This window comes from Manis javanica, chromosome 16 (genome assembly GCF_040802235.1).
Source record: "Manis javanica isolate MJ-LG chromosome 16, MJ_LKY, whole genome shotgun sequence".
Classification (NCBI taxonomy): domain Eukaryota; kingdom Metazoa; phylum Chordata; class Mammalia; order Pholidota; family Manidae; genus Manis; species Manis javanica.
The window spans coordinates 15,248,652-15,267,541 of record NC_133171.1 but is presented as its reverse complement, the minus strand read 5'-3'; the positions used below and the strand labels follow the sequence as shown (position 1 = coordinate 15,267,541).

The window sequence follows — 18,890 nt, the reverse complement described above, 5'->3', positions numbered from 1 at the left end:
TAAAAATCATTGGTGCATTCAAGTAAGTGGAAAAGCTAAGCTGCCATATAGAGGACTATATCCACAACTACCTACTCAACAAAGGGTTATCATTTGGGACACAATTACCTTCTCTAAATCTATAAAAAGACAATCACTCCAATTGGATAAACTGGGAAGTAATTCGAAGAATACCCCAGCAAGGCACTCAAATGGCCAAAAGAAATAAAGCATGCTCAATGCCACCAGCAATCAGAGAAATGCTAGTTAAAATGCTGAGACAGAATTTAGCAACTATGACAATGGCAAAAATCTCAAATGCATGGACAAGATATAGAAAAAGGGAAGCCTCAGGCTCCAATAGTGGGAGTATATATTAGTTTAACTTCTTTGAAGAGCAATTTTGCAATATCTACTAAAGTGAAGGATGTGAGTAAGCTTTGATCCTGTAACTCCAGATCTTTGCATATGTCTTAGACAAGCTTGTATATATGCATAAGGATGCATGAATAAAAAGAACTACAGCAGCATTTCTTATAGTAGGAAAAGAAATGGAAATAATCTAAAATATTCAATGATGACTTAAAATTCTCTGGTACATATACACACTGGAATGCTAAAGTAAAAATGATGGAAACAGAACTACATGTATTAAAATGAATAAGGTCAAAAATACACTGCTGAGTAAAGAAAGCAAACTACAGAAATTCTTATGCTAGATACCCCGAAGGGCCAGGGACTGCTTGGGCTATGAGGAGACCCATCAGCCTGACTCATACGCATCACACAGGGTGAGGATCATAGAAATAATGTATTTAGCCATCTATCACAGTTTTCTCCCTAAGGTTTGGGTTTGCTTTTATTTGTTGTTTTATTCAAATATAATTCATGTACAGTAAAACTGCCCTTTTTAGTGTGCAGTCCTGCAAGTTTTGACAAACTTAATCATGTAAAATACTCGTCACCTCAATGAATATACTTAATCCCTCAAAAATATTCCTCCTTGTCTCTTTGAAACTAACTCCGGCTCCTACTCCTGCTCCATAGTTTCTCTTGAATAAATACATAGGATTGGGATTACAGAGTCGTATGGGAAGTGTGTGTGTAACTTTATAAGGAACATCCAAAAGGTTTCCCATCACTGGTATATTCTCACGCCATAGTCCCATCAGCAGCATACTTGAGGTCTAGGTGCTCCCCTCTCTTGTTAGCTCTTGATGACGTCTATTTGGTTTGGTTTGGTTTGGTTTGTCATTCTAATAGTGTGTGTTGGTGTTTTGTTGTGCCTTTAATTTGCATTTTCCTAACAACTAATGGTGTTGAACATCCTGTATATGTTTATTTACCACCCACAGATCTTTTTAAATGAGTAACTGCTCAAATCTTTTATATTTTTGGGTTGTTTTTCTTATTATTTTTGAGTTTTTGAGAGTCCTATTTATTTTCTGAATACAAGTCTTTTCATCAATAAACAATTTTTCTCTCTGTAAATTGTCTTTTCTATGATTTACCTTTAATTATCTCAGCAAAATCCTTCAAAAAGCAATATATTTGACAAAGTCCATGTTTGCAATTTATTTTCCATTATGGTTTCTGTCCTCAGGGTCACATCTAAGAAATCTTTGCACAGCCAAATCACATGATTTTCTCCTCTGTACCCTTCTGGAAGTTTTATGGCTTTAGATTTTGCTTTTAAGTCTATGATTGGCTTTGAGTTTAATCACCCTTATAGGAGACAAGGTGTTTAAGTATGTCTTTAATATCATCACCCAGTTTTCCCAGTGCCGTTTGTTATCCCTTCATGGCTGAATGTCTATGTTTGAAAATTAGACCTTTCCCTAATGTCTTCAGATCTTGTCCTTATTTTCCTAATAACTGTTTATTCATATGTAAGGCATTGTTTTTAATAAATGTGACATTCCTTTTCTTCATTCTGGCCTTTCATTCATACCTGCTGAATTTGATTGTATTTTCACCTTTGTGATTGAGACTGCCCATTGAATCATCTGCTGCCCTATTTGTATAGACGGATTTGGGGAAGTGAGGGTCTCAGCAGCAGGTTTCCTGCCTATAAATGGTCCATCTCAGTCATCACCATCCACCTTGGGCATATCTTTTTTTTCCCACCACAAGCCTCCTCATTCAGTGCTCACACCTGAAGATAAATGGTTTATTGCTGCTTCAGGCCCTGCTTCACGCTCCCATTTCCATGGACGCCGACTGCCTGCTGATGTCAGCTTCTCTCGCCTCTAGATGCTGGAGGTGAAGAAGCTCCCACCTGCATGATCACGCTCTCCTTGTATTCACTCCATAATTTCTCTCTGTGAGGAGAGAGGCTCCTCAACGTGCCCTCTAAAAACCAGCCAATACTATGAATTAACCTTGGAGAATTTCATAATGTCTAGTAGACTGGTGGATATTGATGTATCCCTAAAAGAGGGTGATGAGTAAGTATGCAGGGAAAGGAAGGAAAATCTTACATGGAAACTCATTCTCACATACCACTAATATATAAATCTAGAAGCCACAAAATATTTTGCTTTATAATTCTACACTGGTTTTACCTCTCAAATTTAATATAAGTGTATCAAATGCATATAGCTCTAATCACTTGAAATTGCATGTCAACTTACATAGCAATTCTCAGTGCTTACCTAAGTAATTAATATCTATTTATCCCAAGTTACATTAAATTGCTACACTGATGACTTACTGTATAAACTTAATCAGTAGTAATAAGGTTAGAATTAAATGCTTATTGATTATGTAATCTTAAACTCATTGCTAAGAAACATTATTTTATATATTCGTTGTTTCCAAATCTTCATTGTCTTTATATAACTTAATCAAATAGTCATTTAGGGAGATAGTATTTATTAGAAAAAAAGTCATTATATTAAGACATAAAATTAAATGAAACTATGAATATTTCTTATAATTATATAAAAAGTAAAACACTTGTATTTGGAAACCCTAAGAAGATGCTTGAAAAGGAACACTCATCCTCATTATTTAATGATCAACAGATTTTCTCCAGTGACTTATTCTAGCTATTTGGGCAATAAAGTCATGAGAAAGGTTGATGACATAAGCAAATGTAAACTTTCCATACCATTATGGTGTCTGTACATACTAAAATAATAATGAAAGCAATTTTGAAATGCAGAGGCTTTATTTCTACATGGAACTAAAAACATTTAGCCAAAAGAAAATACATTTGGGTACCTGATTGGGCTAACATTTAATAGTCCTGCATAGACTATGTTACTCTGTCTGCATGTGAGCTCCGGAAGGAAGAACGTCCTGAGATCTTAGTCTGGCCTGCCTAGATTTACCAGCATCACTGATTCCACGCGTTGCATCATGAGGAGACACATGAAACACGTCACATTTGCTGCGGTGGTTAAGAAACCTGCAGAACATATCTCACAGTTCCTGACTTTATTTTCAGAATTGTACTTTTTCAGACAAATTCCAATCACTTGAGTCAAGAAACCCAAATAGAGACCACTTACGATCTCTTCCTGAAAGAACTCAAAAGTCATTGAGTCGGAACACAGAGGGAGTCCGAGAGATTTTGGTGGTAAGGCTTGGAGATAGAGACCTCTCTCCCCCAGCCCGAGGGCCCGAAAGCAGGACAGGGGCCTCAGATTCTGGGTGAAAGACCAGAGAATTCCTCCGGTTGCCAATGAAGGCAGACCTGAATCTGCTTCCCCCGAGCACAGAGCGCAAAAGGAGGGAGCTGGAAAAACACTTCTAACCCTGACCCAGAGGAAGAAGTCACAGATGCTCTTGCTGGGGATTGGAAGCATCTCAGACCTCAGAGACCAATTAACTCCACGTCAGCTGCATGCAGAAGGAGTTTTCACCTAACTTAAAGACAGATCTGCTCTTTGATGTCAAAGCAAATCAGCAAAGTGCCAAAGTGACTAGTTCTGACGCTCACCAATTATATGAGATAGCGCCATTTTTAATAGAAGTGCCATTAAAAAACATGAATTTAACACTTCAAAAACGTGTCACCCTGACCCTCAAACCTTCCCTTTTGCTTTCTTTGGCCCGTGCCTCCCAGATCACACAAGCTGCAGAGCTGCTAATGCTCTCTGTAGCTGCTTCCAGTGGGAACTCTTACTGCCAATCACTAGTCTCTGTAAACTGCCTTGTCCTTAAGCCAAACCATCTTGCTTAGAACTACCTCTAGGTCAACATTTTACAAATGGATAATTGCCATGAAATTTTGTTTCAAGCCATGAAAATTAGTTATTGTCATAATATTTCAGAATGAAAATGCTAGAATAAATAGAAACATTAGAGGGTTTATATCTGACTTTATGTATGAATCTTCAATGGATTTGATTTTGTTCATAGTTTTGCAGAATTCTCTCAGATCAGACATTTTTTTTTTTGGCCTATTTGGTTAACCAGAACATTAAGATAGAAAAGCCAACGTAATTTTATCATGAGTCTTCATCAGAAACAAAACTAATTCACTTAAAATTATATTTTAATTCATTACATTCTCAATAAAATCTAAAAGTAGAAAAGATAAGGATTTCCACATGATGAAAATTATTATTACAAATGGCCAGTAGACAATATTTTCTAAAGTAAACAGGAGTTGTTGAATCTGATGCTTCAGGTGAACAACACAAAATTTTAAATTAATATAGCTAACCTTTAGGAAATAATGATTAATAATTTCTTAGGATTTACTAATCATTTAAAATTAAATCTATGCTATTTTAGAAATTCTTGGAAGAGATGAATAAGTAAATTCGGGGAAAAAGAAAAAGCCCAGGGTCCTCACAGAATAATCAGTTACCGAGAAGGCATTTTTAAAATCAAAACTTGTATAAACACAGACCCCAGCCGCACAGAGTCCCCGGGGAGAGAAGGCCGCGGCCCCTGCCACCCCGGGGCTCTGCGGACAGGCGGGCACCACCCGGGGAGGGAGTGGCATGTCCCCAGACCCCCGCGGCTGTTCTCAGTCTGGGGGCTCCTGTTTCTCCAGGACAAATGGAGAAGGCGGGGGACTAGGATGCCCCCAAAGGCCCCCAGGGCCCCTCATGGGATGCGAGCCACAGTCCGGAGGGACGCAGGGTGCGAGGGCGGCATCAGAGCCGCAGGGAGCTCGGGACACCCGGGCTCGCCAAGCCCTCCGGGCCCGTGGCCCCAGCCGCCCGCCCCACCTGCGGGCACGGCCGCTCCGGGCGGCTCGGGGCGCTGCCCTCCCGCTGGGCCGGAGAGAAGACCCCCCCGAGGGATTACGGGACCAGCTGTCCGTGGGTCCACTGTACTGTGCCTGTCATACTTCAAAACGACCCCTGGTCTGCAGACAGAGCCCTGAAGTATTTAAGCGAATATTATTGTATCTTCCTTTCTGAAAGCCCTTTTCTTGTGTCTCCGCTTTTTTATGTGAAGCACAAGCTGACCTGATATTATTACACTTTCAAAACAGCAGCCTGATTCTGTATCCCAGTTCACCAGAAGATGGGTCCTAGTTATATTAGTTTCATGGTTACAATGGGAAAGAAAGGTGTTTCCTCTGCATTCTATGAAATGAGAAGGAACATATTAATGATCTGAATAAAAGCAAGAAATAGCTTTGAATGAACAAAAAGTTGGATATTCATTCTTCAAGACTGAATCTCCAATTATTTTTGTGCACATGCACTGGTAGATAGGCAAGGGGGTGTGATTCCGAGGGGCAGGCTGGGGAAAGCGGGGTCATCCTGCCATTTCACATGACCTCTGGGTCATTCTGACAACAGCCAACGTTTAGAAGACGTGTTTCAAGCTCTCGCGGATTTGTAGACCTCCGAGCGCTCATCTCACTGAAAGCATTTTGGACTATAGAGTGAGCTTCTCAAGAGTCAAATTCTCCTTCTAATTGACAAAACCTATTCGTCTAGATTTCATTTTCTTTAAGTAAATAAACAATTATAGAATAGAGATCAACTGGTATTTGAACAGAAGCAAATTCCTCAAAATATTGCTGAATGTGTATAAATTAAAAACACCTAAGTAGTATTTCTCTTTAAAATTATATTTAAAGCTATTTTTTCTCTACAAAAAAACTTGGATTTTTGGTATTGTTGGGAGCCCTCAAACACTTGAAAATTAATTTATGTTGTAGATCAAATGGCTCAATATTTTGATAAATTCTAGAACATCCCATCTTCCATCTGATTTCATATTCCCTGAGAACCGCTCATGAGCCAGGGTCATGGTGGGAGACGCTCTCAGAGAGAAGGGGCCTTTCTGCCATTCTATTTAGGGCTACTTTTAGTTACAGCGTTTTCATCCAATGCCAGGAAGTCATACAGCTTTTCAATTTCTTTCATCTGGTTTTTCTCTTTTTTTTTAGTAGATATCCTGTAGCAATCAAAGTTCTCTGTATGTAGTGTGTGTGGTCCCTGCATTCATCTACAGATTTGTGCTTGTGCTGACCTAGTAAAAACTGTCCCCCTGCCCACCTCTCTTTATCACAAGGAAGTCCAAGTGAGGACATATTCCCAGCGCTGTGTAGCAGCAAAGAGAAGAGACTTATTGTGTTGCAAGAACATCTCAACCAATGGCATTTTATACTCCCCAAAAGCATTTTTTATCTGAAAATTTTTCTTTGTATGTTGTCCAAATACCTTGGAAATTGAAAGCCAAAGAATGACCCAGTAGCTTTTCTCCTCTTCGTTTCTTTAGCATTCATTTGACTAGCTTGTTGAATGAACATTCAGTGACTACACAAAATGTGCTGTGAACTAATGGACAGAATCGGACCATCGCTAACCATTGCTGCCAACACAAATACTGCTAATTTTATTAATATCTGCACAGCTTACGGGACTAAGGCAAACTGAGAACAGGATCACCTTTGTGGGGAAGGAAATCTGAGTTAGTGTCTCGACCATGTTATTGTTCAGTACAGAAGGAACAGGTTCAGAGGACACAGAAGTACCTCCCACTGTATCTAGTTTCAGGCGGGAATCTTACTGATGTGGAGATTGAGATGCACCTGTTTCTTTGCACAGAAGAAATTCCCGTTGCACAAGAAATGATGAGAGAGCAGCAAGAACTCTGAGAATCTGCCAACTGTTGGACAAAGAACTAGCATTAAAAAAAAGCAAGTTGAAATTTTCTCCCAAGCTTACAAAAATATATATATATAATCTTCAGTTAATAAAAAAAGAAAAGATTTGCCACTGGGGAAGTGAAATAAAAGACTAGTAAAATATGAATTTAAACATATCATAGACCGTATAATGCAGTCAGAAGGGAGAGATGGAGAAATTGTCCTGGGCCTGGAAAATTTTGCTGATGCAGAATCTTTATGAGCCTTCCTCAGAGATTACATTCAGCATGTAAAAATGTGAGGCTTTAATTCAGCATTAAAAACTTGGCTGATCTTAGAAATGATTTTTCACCCAACGTCCTAGGGGCCACAGAAGTAATAGAACTGCACGCAGTAGGACCTCACGCCATCAGACCAAAGTTCCCCAGGAGAGGGAGAGTTTTGGGCAATAACTTGGAAGAAAGGCAGCTATATCAGCCGAAGTCTTTTATCGAATGAGTGTCCTGGAATACTGAGCTACTGACACAGAGGCAGGATTCACCATCTGCTATCAATGATCGGTCTGTATGGAAGAGCTGAAGCATAGCCATAAAGTACAGAGCTTGGAGTGGGGAAAAGGATGCATTTGGGAAGAAATGAGGAAGAGAGGACTTATTCAAGGAAATGATCGGATGCAACAGGTCACATTAGGTCATTTTATCGTCATGGATCCCTAGAGGGAGAGGCCTGACTGCCAGGAGCCCACAGAAGCGATCTTTGAGAGCAGGAATAGAGGCTACAGTGTCAGTGTAACACACTCTCTTTCGTTGTTTGCTTTTGCTCTTTGGTGATAAAGATATGGTGGTCCAAGTAGCACCAACATATTTAATAGGAGTAACTATCCGTGGAAACTGAACACAGTGATCACTTCCTCTTTCTAACACCTTCTATTAAGAAAAATGAAATGTAACAACATGCCTACTACTTGAAAAATGAGTTATTCCGCTTTCTAGTAATAAATTAGCATTTGTGTAAACTACACTTTACAAGGAGCTGTAGGGAAAACTTACTGAATCTTGAGCTTCAAAATGACTCTTTAGAATAAGATAGATTTTATTATCCCTGCTTCCCAGATGAGAAACTTGAGGCTCAGCCAAAGTGCTGGTAGCAGAGAGGGGGCTCCTCAAGTATCCATGTGCCTACGGGCTTCCTGTGTATGTTCCAGACCTCTCAGTGAAGCCGAAGCCCTGACCTCCTGTGGCCCACAGGCTGCGAGCAAAGGCAGCCATGTTATTAGAGTGGGGCGGGTTCCAAGGATGGAAAAGTGGTGACTTAGGCAAGGGTGACACAGGCACTGAGTGACACGCCCACGTGCGACCATACGGGAGGAGAGCCACTTGCCCATGGCTTTTGCAGCTTGGGGGGAAAATCTGGAAAGTAGAAGTGTGTTCTGTGAGGTGACCACTACTGGTCATATTGGTACAGTGGTACAGAGGTGGGTAGAGAAAAAATGTCAGCAGCCAGCAACTAGAAATTAGAAAGAATAGAAGATGTTCAGAGTTCAGGGGTGAGACAGACAGGGAGGCCAAGTGCTGATAAACTCTAAGCAGCTGAGCAGGCAAGAAATCAACGAAAGATGGGACTCCAGATTGGATGGGGAACCATGAGATTCAGAAGGTTTTCGTGAAGAAAGTCCCATAAAACTGACTCCTTGGGACGTGCCCTGGCTTAGCCGGATGAAGGACGCAGGGGAAGGGCCCCAAGAAGGGGTCCCCCTTCCATCAGAGAGCCTCCTGCCACCCGTGTTCTCGTCCTGGGTGCTCTGCCAAAGCAGAAGGCTTACCTGTGAGTCGCTTATTTGGAAAGTGATTTGAGAGAGAAGAAGGGATAAGAGATGAGTCAGGGAAACAGAAAACCAATGGCAAATGCTTTTTGGAGTGGCCATTGCTGAGAGCGCGACACTCAAGTCTGCACATTTCCTGAGATTTGGAGAACTCATCTCAGAACTGTGCATGCAGCCCAGGGAGGACAGGAGACTGCAGCCAGCGGCCCCCCTCCCCTGGCAGCCAAGGGTGGACCCACCACAGTCCTTCCTCAGCAGTGGGTGCGTGAGAGCTGAGCGGCCCCTGAGGGAGTCACATGCTGCGACATGAGAACCCCAGGACAAGAAGCAAATGCACGTGACCCAGTCTGACGGGTGCTGCCTGGCTGTGCTTGTGGGAAAGAGCCACAGCCTGTGTGGAATGGGGACCAGCAGCAGCGGGATATGACATGCGACCAAGATCTTGAAATGATGCAAAAGAGCTATTGACAGAAACACAGCTAGTCAAGAGAAGCTGGCATCTAAGCAAAAACAGAACAAAGTTGGGGTTCAGATTAAGAACATGTTTCAGAAAAAACGCTGTGTTTACTTAACTGGCCCAAAAAACAGACTGGATGCAAAATGATCAGAAACCTACTGAGTTTCTTGGAACTGCCCACTCTGTCTTGGTTTCCTCATTGATGGATTTCATCTTGAATAAGAGAAATCAATTCCGGCTAGTTTAGAGAAGCTGTTCATTTATTCAAGTATATTGGGTAGCTTATGGGTCCTTTGGGGAGTCAGAGAACAGTCATGGAGGCTGCACAGCCGAAATCATGCCATGGGGCTGGTTGAAGGGGGATTTCACCGCTGCCGCTGTGAGCTCAGACCTTCAGCGCCTGCTCCTGACACCGACAGCCTGGGGCCCTCAAGAACATCACTCCATCCTCCGACACCCTGCAACTCAGAGCTGCCACCACACAGGGCCTAATTCTCCTCTTTACTAGCACCCTCTTCAAAATATAGCCTGTATTATAACTGAAAACCAAAGTTGGAAAGTGAGTAAGCACTTCCGCAGAGACGAACAGGAAGCAGAGAACTTGAGGAATTTCCCAAACACATGAAAACTGGTCAGGGTCTAGGTAGCCAAAAACTGACCGGTTTCCACTACAGCCACATACATACTGCCACTGTGGATCCTAACAGGGATTATAATCGACAATAAATATCTGTAGGATGCAATAACAAAGAAGGGGCAGGATGGAAGCATTTGGTTATTGCTATTCACACAGCATCGTTTTAAATGACGCCAGAGTAATCGGACTGTATGGCAGGGCCGATGTCTCTGCGAGTTCAACAGCATTATGATTTCAATCCCGTCCAGTTCAATAGCAATCAGAGCCAGAGCTACAGAGAATGAGCCCCGACAGACACACTCAGCCCTTCCTGTGGACCGAGAAGGGGCGCCCAGAGCTTACTAGGGTACTGAAGAGTGCTGACAAGCCTTCCACTATCAAAGTGAGGTGGGGAATTAGAGCAATTTTCCTGACACTCCAGGCAAAAGCAGGCAGCCTGGTGGATTATCTAGGTCACTGCTTCAAACTCTCAGATTCATTTTGCCCATGGAGAACTATCCTATTAGCTGCAGTTACCACAGAGCAACTAACTCAGGAACTCAGGGTGAATTCAGCCTCATTCCTAAAATCCTCTACGCTTAAATGTCCATGATTTTTGGTCATCTTAATCTAGGATGGATTTAAAAGTGTGACTCTTTGGAGATGGATTAAAAATGTCACATATTCTTAACTTGCCATTAAGTTTAAAGCAGAATATGCCAAATCAAACTATAAAAACTGAGCATCTAGTTCTCTCTGCAAGATTCTCCCATGATTATGATAGGAATGAGTCATCCACAGTGATATTTAGACTGGTAAAACCATTATAATAAAGTGTATAATTAGGTTAGTCCCCGTATGTCCAGAAAGTGTCTGCACGCCCCCCTTCCTCTCTGGCTCGGCAGTTCACCTCTGCGGCACGCAGGGCGCTGCTCATCAACACAAGTCCGATTAAAGACCGATTTCTGTGACCCAGAGGAGCCGCTGGGACAGTGAGGTTCATGCGCTCAGGAGAAGGTTCTATATGCTCTGCGGTGATGTCTTTCCTGCCACCCCCATTCTGCTCTTGATCAGTGAAAAAAACTAGGGTGGGGATAACCAACATATTAATGCTACTTAAACTGGTTTTGCTCATTTTATTTTAATTTGCCTAAATCAAGCTCCATTTCGGTTCTGGTTTCCTTTCAGAGGTGGGGATGTGGTATGGACTTGCTGAGTTCTCATCTGCTTGCCCATTAGTTTTTTTCTCATTATTTTCTGATACTGTAATAAATTATGGTACAGTATCATCAAAAGCCAAAATATTTTCTAGAATAATGCTAAGAAAATTAAAAAGATACAATGGGATAAGTGAATTTTCTACATTCTGCAGGGAAATGTATGCCCATTCTCGTTAAGTGAATTTAGCTTTTCAGACACATGTGGCACTTTCCATCTCCCTGCTGAAATCCTTCTTTACCAAGCAACAGCTTGGTCCATCTGGCTTAACGTCTTAACTGGAGAAATGAAAAAGCCTGGAATTAAGTAGTTGTTTTTCACATGCAGAGTCAGAGAACAAAAACAGGGACCTACGTCTGTACTTATTTTAGTTCTGTATGCCATGCATCGCTTCTTAGGAGATGAGCCCTCGCTAAATGCTGCTAACTGGGATAATTATACGGTACTCTAAGCAGTGAGCATAATAACACTGAGTGTCCAAGGGTTTAAACAATTTGGACTGATTTTGTATGGTGTACAATTTAAAGATTCAGAATGCCTTCCTTTTTTCTTTAAGAACAGCTTTCATCTTTTTTGCTCTTGATCATTATACATGGAGATGCATATTCACAGTCAAATGTGATGCAGATAAATCTAAACCTCTGCAAAACTGGAAAAGTTCTACTGGCACTTACCCTACACAGTGGTGGCTTTGGCCAGCTCAGCCTGTGATTGCTGGAGCCCTAGAAGTTGACTGAAGCTCACCCATGTCTGAAACTGTCTAGAATGGGTAAACTGGCATCAAGATCTTAATATAATTGATAAGAAATTATTCAGTTAGGAAATATAAGTGAGAAAGATAATTTCTAAATAGTATGTAGAAACAAAGAAATGCTTAAATGTGTAAGGAAATTATATAACATACATAAGATGTGATTGATTATAGTGTAGTAAAAACAAGGCAAGTGAATTTTTTAAAAGCACACTTCAATAAGCTTCACTCACTCATTCAGTCACTCAACAAACAGTTGTTTGCTCTAGGGAAAGAAGGGACACTGTGGAGAGAGCTGGAGACTTCATGGCTGAACCAGATGTTCTGTCTTCAGAAAGCTCAAAGATTAATTTCTGTGTAAATATATATATAAGGCAAAAGCAGTAGCAATCAATATTCCTGGAATAAAATGGAACTTCGCCCTCTCATAGCTAAACAATTTGTTAGTTTTTCTATTAGGTAACGATGATCAAAGAAATCAGGTCACGTAGAAATTATGGTATACAGATAATGAAGTGGTGAGAACAATGCACTTCCTGAAATTAGCTCACTATACAATTGTTGTGAGCTAATTATAGCCATCTTTAATATCAGGGGGGTCTGTCATGATGTCCCCTCTTTCATTTCTGATACTATTAATTCATATCTTCTCTCTTCTTTTTCTTAGTTAGCTTGACTATGAGTTTATTGATTTTACTGATCTTTTCAAAGAAGCGACTTTCAGTTGTGTTAGTTTTTCTCTATTGATTTCTTGTTTACAGCTTCACTAGTTGTTTATTATTTCTTTTCTCCTGCTTAGTTTGGATTTAATTTGTTTTTCCTTTTCTAGTTTCCAGAGGTGAAATCTTAGATAATGGGTTTTAAATCTCTCTTCTTCTACAGTATTGCATTCAATGATATAAAATTCCCTTTTAAATATTGCTTTTGCTGCATCAAACAAATTTTGATGAGATATATTTTCATTTTCATTTAGCTCAAAATATTTTTAATTCCTTTTGATATTTCTTCTTTGATCTCATTAAAAGTGTGGTATTTAACCTCCAAATATATTGAGATGTTCTAGCTATCTTCTGTTGGTAATTTCTACTATAATTTCTGTATTAAGGTGTGATATATGACCAACAATGTGGTTTATGTTAGTGAATTTTTTTATTTAAGCTTGAGAAGAATGTTTATACTGCTGTTATTGGATGCAACAGTCTGTAGGTGTCAATTATATCCATCTGATTGATGGTGTTCTGAGCTCAACTATTTCCTTAGAGATTTTCTACCTTCTGAATCTGTACATCTCTGGTAAAGATGTGTCAGAGTCTCCAATTATAATGTGGATGTACCTCTTTCTTCCTTGCAGTTCTCATACTTTGCCTTACATATCGTTATACTCTGTTGTTAGGTGCATACATGTTTAGTATTGTTATGTCTTCTTGGAGTACTGACTCCTTTATCATTATGTAACACCTCTTATCCCTGATAACATCCCCTGCTCAGAAGTCTGCTCTATCTGAAATTAATGTAACTACTCCTGCTTATTTTTGGTTAGTGTTAATATGATAAAATTTTTACCATCTCTTTACTTTCAATCTATGTCTTTATATTTAAAGTGGTTCTCCTATAGACAAAAACTTTTATCCTGCAACTTCACTGAATTTATTTATTAGTTCTAATAGTTTTTGATGGAGTCTTTAGGGTTTTCTATACATAATTTCATGTCATCAGCAAATTGTGACAGTTTAACATTTTCCTTTCCTGGACAGCTTTTACTTTCTTCTTTTTGCCTAATTGCTCTGCCTACAACTTCCAATCCTATGTCAAATAGAAATGGTAAGCATGGGCATCCTTGTGTTGTTCCTGATATTGGAGGAGAAACTTTTAGCTTTTTCATAAATGAAAGTTGAAATTTGTCAAGTGCTTTTTCTGCATCTATTGAGATATTTACATGAATTCCTAAGTAATTTATAATATTATCTTGTATGTTTTTAGACATTTTATAATTGGTACGATACTCTGTACTTTGTTGCATTTTAGTTCAGTGTTGTGGAATTCATCCAGATTAATAAATGCTGTTCCAGACCATTTTCATGGTGGCAGTATTTTCCATCATATTAATAGACGATAGCTTTTTTTTTCTAGTAATTGGACTTTCAGGTCATTTCCATTTTTGTGTTTTGTTTTGTTTTGCTATTGCAATATTACTATGACCATAGTTATTCAAATATATATATATATATATATATATATATATATATATATATATATATATATATATATATGAAAGGTTTTCTAAAGCAGGTCTTTAGACTTTGGTAAAGGCATCCTTTGGATACACATGTCTCCAGGAGGCATGTGAGCATAGCACTTTAAGTGGAAACAATGCATTTCAACATCCACTTCATTTTTCCCTAAAGGGATCTGCCTGCGAAGCTTCCTATGGTTGAGATACCATGCTGTTCCTACTTTCCCGTCCCTCCTTTCAAAGTCTCTCTTTTCTCATTCTACATAAACCTACCAGAATGTCTAAGATCAACAGTATTGACAAAGTCAAGTGCTAGTGAGGATGAGGAACCATGTGAACTTCCATAAATGGCTGATAAATGAAAAATTGTATAGCGACTCTTCAAAGTGGCTTGACAGTTTCTTAAAACATTAAACATATACTTAACATGTGATTCAGCAGTCCCATTCTTATGTACTTATCTTAGAGAAGTGAAAATGTATGTTGACATGAAAACCTACACACAAAAGTGTACAGCTGCTTTGTCCATGACTGCCCTAGATTGGAAATGATCCAAATGCCCTTTAATGGATGAATGGATAAACAAATGCTGAATACCACTCAGCAGCAAAAGGAATGAACTTACCTAAATATCAAAGGCATCGTGAAAATGAAAAATTATGGTCTCAAAATGTTACATACTGTATGAATCCATTTATATAACATTCTGAGAGAGACACATGAGTAGTTATGGAGCCCATACCTTAGTTTGCCAAGAGTGAAGTGTGGTGTGGGAGGGGGAGTGTGACTATAAAGGCATCAAGGTGGCACGAAGGCGACTTTTCGGGGAACAGGGCTGATGCAACTCCTCTGTTTCCTCATTGTCATTGTTTTTACATGAATCTATACCAGTGCTAATATTTAAAAACCTATGAATAAATATTTCTGTATATTATTTTAAAGCAAAATAACAAATAAAATTAAATAAAACCTGTGTATTCATTTGCTATTTTACCATGGAACACTGCTCCAAAATAGAAAAATTCCTTCAGTACAGAAAGAATAATTTGAAAAATTGAAGTTTGTATATAGGAAGTCAGTAACTCTAATGACTATAACATAACTTTACGCAGGACATGTGGCTCATAATTTTTTATTTTCAACAAAATTTTAGGATCTAATACTTTTGTTAGTTAGTTTATTATTTTTTTCATTAAACTTTTCTTTTATTAGGTCTAAAAATTCTGTGACAGATTTTTGGTTGCTTCCATTAAAAAGTAATAACTTTAAACAACCACACACATAAAATAAAACAAATGTCCTGCAAACCATTCTCCATTTCTTCACAGTATTGTGGTGCACTATCATCATTAAATGGTCTTTTACTACTAAACTTAAAGGGCCAATTGAGGCCGATGGTTCTGAGACCTTTCTTCCCACACTGAGTAAGGCAGGGCAGCAGGATTGGGGATAATATACATTCAGCCTTCTGAGCTTTCCAGGCTGACCGGGTGACCTCACACCTCCAACTGCCTTTCCACCGCTTTGATGGCAGTGACAGCACCCGAGTGTCTCATGTCACGTACAGCAAACTGCCCAGAGAAGGGTGATCAGGGCAGCTCTCAGCACACATGGGCTGCCAGGCACCACATCAGTAATGACAGTATCACCAGAATTCAGGGACTTGGAACTGTCTTCCAGCTTCTTCCCAGAATGACGATCAGTCTTCTCCTTCAGCTCAGCAAACTTGTGAGCAGTGGGAGTTGTGTGACCAGCCAGCACTGACCTCGCCTGGATGGCTCAGGGTAATCATGGAGAAGAAATACACATTTAGTGAGCCTCCCAGACAAGCCCCGGCAGGAAGTGGGAACGTGTCATTTTACATACCTGAGCTGTGAAGCCAGCTGCTTCCATCACTGGGTCAGTTTTGCTGTCACCAGCCACGTTGCCATGACGAACACCTTTGACAAACACGGTCCCCAGGAAGAGCCTCGCTCAGAGCTTCATGGGGCATTTCAACAGCCTTGACTCCAGTTACAACATCGGCTGGAGCAAAGATGGGCACCATGCAGGGTGTGAGGGCACCAATCTCCAGTCTGGTACTCCCACGGGGATGGCACCAACACCACTGATTTTGTACACATCCTGGAGGGGCAGGTGCAAGGGCCTGTCAGCAGGATGAGTTGGTGGCAGGATACGAACCAGAGCTTCCGGAGCGTGGTCCCACTGGCACTGCCATCTTTATGAGTGACTTCCATCTCTGAACCAAGGCATGTCAGCACTTGGCTCCAGCATGTTGTCACTGTCCAACTGGAAACTGGCACACACGCTGCAGCGTCGGGTGCAGCCAATCTTCATGTAGGGGTGGCCTTCCTAACGACTGCCTCGCATCTCCGCTGGCTGTTGGGTGGCTCCATGGAATCCACTTTGTTCGCACCAATAGTCAGTTTCACACCCAGTCTGTAAGCCAGAAGGGCACGCTTATGGGTCTGCCTGTTCTTGGAGATGCCTGCTTCAAATTCACCAACACCAGCAGCAATAATCAGGATGGCGCAACCAGCCTGAGATGCGCCTGTGATCATGTTTCTGATGGAGTCTGTGTCCGGAGTGTCAGTGGTCATGTAATACTTGCTGACCTCAAATTTCCACAGGGAGATATCAGTTGTGATACCACATTCATGTTCAGCATTCAGGCTATAAAACGCCCAGGCGTGCTTGAAGGAGCCCTTACCCATCTCAGCAGCCTCCTCCTCCAGTTTTCTATGGTCCTTTTTTTGATGCCACTTGCAGATCAGATGGCCAGTAGTGGTAGATGTGCCCAGATCTATGTGTCCATTGGCAACAATGTTAATGTGTCTTCTCTTTTCCCATTTTAGTTTTGATTTAGCGGTAGTTTCCATGACACCTGTGCTCTGGTGGCAAACCCATTATGAAAGACGTGTTAGCTATTTATGTGTAAAAAATGTAGTGATAGATTTCTGTGGTTTTTAATATATAAAAGAGGGAGCTCAATTAATGAAGAGCTACAAGGAAATGTCTTCAATTCCCATCTACTTATTTATATGAACAAAAATTTTTCTGAGCTATTAGATCTATTAAAAAAAAAGAAAAAAGAGGGAGCCAAGATGGCGGCATGAATAGAGCAGCAGAAATCTCCTCCCAAAACCACATTTATCTATGAAAGTATAACAAAGACAACTCTTCCTAAAATAGAGACCAGAGGACACAGGACAACATCCAGACCACATTCACACCTGCAAGAACCCAGCGCCTCGAGAAAGGGGTAAGATACAAGCCCCGGCCCAGCGGGACCCGAGCGCCCCTCCCTCCGGCTCCCAGCAGGTGGAGAGGAGTCAGCAAGGAGGGGTAGGGAGCCCAGGACTGCTGAACACCCAGCCCCAGGATTCCAGACTAGAGCGCAGACACAGTGCATGTGTGGGGTCCTGGATACAAGGGAAAAAGGGTGGCAGGACCGGTGAGCAGGTGCTTGAGGCTGATGCCGGAGAACAAAGAAACGGGAGCGGCCTTTTTTTTTTTTTTGGCAAGTGCTCTTTGGGAGTCTTAAAGGGACAGGGACCCTAATACCATGGAAAAAGGGAAGCAAGACCAATGAGCGGGTGCCTGAGACTGGTGCCTGAGGACAAAGAAAATCGTGCATTTTTCTTTTTTTTTTTAAATTATTTAATTTTTTTCTTTCTTTTGTTGCTGCTGTTGTTGTTTTGGTTTGGAGAGTGCTTTTTGGAAGTCTTAAAGGGGCAGGGCAGGACACTTAGTCCAGAGGCAGGGAATCTGGGGAACTATGGGCACTCTAACCCCCTGGACAGCAGGGAGCACAGAGGCCCGATACGGAGATAAATAGCCTCCCAGCCGCTCCCCCTCCAACGGGGCTCCACCATTTTGGAGCAGCTGCCCAAGCCAGGCCACACCCACAGCAACAGCGGAGATAAACTCCATAGCAGCCGGGGAGGAAGCAGAAGCCCTGTCTGCGCACAGCTGCCGGGCACAAGCCACTAGAGGTCGCTATTCTCCCAGGAGAGGAAGGCCACAAACCAACAAGAAGGGAAGCTCTCCCAGCTGTCACTTGTACCAGCTCTGCAAACTATCTCTATCACCATGAAAAGGCAAAACTACAGGCAGACAAAGATCACAGAGACAACACCTGAGAAGGAGACAGACCTAACCAGTCTTCCTGAAAAAGAATTCAAAATAAAAATCATGAACATGTTGATGGAGATGCAGAGAAAAATGCAAGAGCAATGGGATGAAGTCCGGAGGGAGATCACAGATGTTGGGAAGGAGATCACAGAAGTGAAACAATCCCTGGAAGGATTTATAAGCAGAATGGATAAGATGCAAGAGGCCACTGAAGGAATAGAAACCAGAGAATAGCAATGTATAGAAGCTGACATAGAGAGAGAGATAAAAGGATCTCCAGGAATGAAACAACACTAAGAGAACTATGTGACCAATTCAAAAGGAACAATATCCGTATCATAGGGGTACCAGAAGAAGAAGAGAGAGGAAAAGGGATAGAAAGTCTCTTTGAAGAAATAATTGCTGAAAACTTCCCCAAACTGGGGGAGGAAATAATTGAACAGACCACGGTAATACACAGAACCCCCAACAGTAAGGATCCAAGGAGGACAACACCAAGACACATAATAATTAAAATGGCAAGGATCAAGGACAAGGAAAGAGTTTTAAAGGCAGCTAGAGAGAAAAAGGTCACCTATAAAGGAAAACCCATCAGGCTAACATCAGACTTC

General features: G+C 41.1%; 1 pseudogene; it reads right to left on the bottom strand.

Annotated features, from left to right (window-relative positions):
- Positions 1 to 5,043: 5,043 nt before the first annotated feature.
- Positions 5,044 to 17,024, bottom strand: LOC108397638 (elongation factor 1-alpha 1-like; annotated as a pseudogene).
- Between the last annotated feature and the right edge of the window lie 1,866 nt (positions 17,025 to 18,890).